Here is a 3,143-nt window from a genome sequence, read left to right on the forward strand (position 1 = left end):
ATCTACAAAATACATAGAGAAAAATATGATACCCCAAGGGTTACAATTATGTAAACCATCAAACCATTGGTAACTTACCTTACCTTCTTTGCCTGCTGTGCATATGGATAACTGCTCTGTCTTGACAAAGGCCCCTAGAGGGTTGAAACGTCGACCATTATGATTTACTCTTTGCATTAAAATTGCCGACTGAAGCTAAAAATGGTGAGTGCCCCTGCTTTTTATTAAGCACCTTGGATATTTATGGCTCTCTGGACTGAATTGCCTTAGTGGTGCACCCCTATTGTTCAACACTCCTGGATGTGAGTGCAGGACCCTACGTCTATATCTATATATATAAATCTATATATCTAGGGTCTAGGGTCTGTGGCGGCTCGGCACTCCCTCTCAGCCAATCAGCTTCCCAGGTGCCCTCCGAATATTGTGAAGAGCGTGAATGTACCAAGGTACACACAAACAGCGGCAAACAGCTCTCCTTTCACTTACACTAACTCAACCTGATGGTATAATATATGTGTATATATACATACTGTAGTGTGTGTGTGTGTGTGTGTGTGTGTATATATATAGATATATATTTATATAAATATATATATAGGGAAGCTGACAGATGGCGGTGCTCAGAGGACTGGGAATAAAAACCTACAACCACTCTAGGGATTCTCGACTTCTAGACTTTTATCAAGAACAATTGCATCCAAAGAACAGTGTACATGCAGCAAATATATACAGAATTGAATAAAGGCCACCTACCACGTGAAAACGCATCCCCGCCTGCAGGTGCCGCATCAGAAACCATGAACAAATCACTCGCTTCACAGGTTTTCCAAATGCCTAGTGTTACAAATGGCCTGGTGGACACACCCCTTGCATGACTCGCCACTCTCACCACTTCCGCCACTGGCACACTGACATTAGCTCCATGGGAACATGTGACCTGGTAAGCAAATAGCGGGAGTTGCTGGTTGCCATGGCTCCTGAGAAGCTGTTAAAAACAAAGTGCATAACGTAATAAAGGCAATCTCCAAGAAAGAAAAACTATATAGTGAAACAAAAAAAATCACGAGAGATATAAATGTAGTGTCTGGAAAAAATACATGCTGATCCTGAAAAGGCATTAGTAGATAAGCAAAAACTACAGTTTGTCCAATACCAAGCAGACACGCAGCATTGCAGGTGCCTTAACTCAGGCTGGTCTAACCGAGACCAGAAGTATTAGTGGAGGACAGATGAGCATATAATATATAATTATTAAATGCAAATAAGAATAATAGGTCAACAACGGGCTTGAGGACCATATATTCAACTAAACCTATAGAAAAAGGCACAATATGTAAGCTATATACTGTCCAAATGAGGACCCTGCTAGACTGAACATAATATGAATTGTGAGTCCTATGGTTCATAAAAATCTGGAAAAAGATAGTTGTTCATTAAGCACTATAGGTGCTAAAGTGTTCATCCTGTGGTTCCAAAATGCTTCTAATTGAAGAAACGGTGGGACTTGGTTAATTACTTTGTAAGATAAGGTTGCTAGTGGATGTCGATGATCTTAAAAAAGTATTGCGACTGGCTGGTCAACTTCCTTTCCCTCTAGGGCCTGTTGAATGGTAGCTCAATGTTTTGCCATGCAGGTACAGAAATTGCAAGTGGTTTTACTAATAATTACTAGGCTGCATGGGCAGTGCATTTACCACAAATTTGCTTAGGCAATTAAGTACCTGGCGGATGGGAGTTTTCTTGCTTGTAGATTCATGCCCCGGTTCCATGTACCTACAGGTGGTACAGCCTATACACCTGTAACACCCTGGTTACTTGGAAAGGAAGTGACTGTCGGGTGTCATCGAGTTTATAGCCACATCATTGTGGATTAATCAGTCCTTCAAATTTCTTCCCCTTCTGTGAGCCAGCATTACTTTTGAATTGACCAAAGGTTTGATGTTGGTATCGGTATTGATAATTGGCCAAAGCCTCTTATTGGTTGATTCAATAAAGTTGCTAGCAATCATGAAGTTAATAGTGCATGCTCACATGTTCGTAGGTGTAAGTGAACTTATGGGAAAATGTACTAATGGGAAGAATTGATCCTGGCCCTCCTCCCATGAGTAAATCAAGTTCACTCACACCTGTGACCATGTGAGTGTATAATATTTTGATGTGATTATATCTTGGGATGGCACTGCAATTATTTAATCTATCTATTATAAACCCATGGACTGCAATACAATTTTAAATTCATCTAGTCATCACCCAATTTCTTCCTTGTTCTCAATTTTTAAGAGCTGTTAGAATCTGCAAAAATGCCAACGCAGCACAATCTGAAATAGATTGCATGATCTCAGATTTCAAAAGAACCCCTTTTGGCCAAACAAAAAACACTGCAACAGGTTGGGTCCCAAAAAATTATGCAATTCAAGGCTGTAGAAGCAAGTCCCATGATCTTCCCTATTTTCTTCACAATGGCTAGCTACTTTATTAGGTCAAACACTAAAAGGCTTTGGCCAATTATCAACACAGATACCAACAATAAACCTTTGGTCAACTCAAAAGTAATGCTGGCCCACAGAAGGCAAAGAAATTTGAAGGACTGGTTAATCCACAATGATGTGGCTACAAACTTGCCAACACCTGACAGTCAATTCCTTTCCAAGAAACTGGGGTGTTACAGGTGTATAGGTTGTACCACCTGTAGATAAATGGAACCAGGGCCTTAAGTGTATCACCCACATTCAGGCAAGAATATTTACATCTGCCAGGTACTTAATTTACTAAGCACATTTCTGGTATATGCGTCCATGCAGCCTAGTTTATATTGGTAAAAACCACTTGCAATTTTTGTACCTGCGTATCATAACATTGAGCTGCAATTCTACAGGCCCTAGAGGGAAAGGAAGTTGACCAGCTGGTCGCAAAACATTTTAAAGATTATCAACATCCACTAGCAACCTTATCATACAAAGTAATTGACCAAGTCCCCCTGTCAAAAGAGGGTGGCGATCGTGAAAAGAGGCTTCTTCAATTAAAAGCATTTTGGAACCACAGGATGAACACTGTAGCACCTATACTGCTTAATGAACAACTATCTTTTTCCAGCTTTTTATGAGCCATAGGACTCACAAATAATATTATGTTCAGTCTGGCAG

Source organism: Crinia signifera, chromosome 5, assembly GCF_055691185.1.
Source record: "Crinia signifera chromosome 5, ASM5569118v1, whole genome shotgun sequence".
Taxonomy (NCBI): Eukaryota; Metazoa; Chordata; class Amphibia; order Anura; family Myobatrachidae; genus Crinia; species Crinia signifera.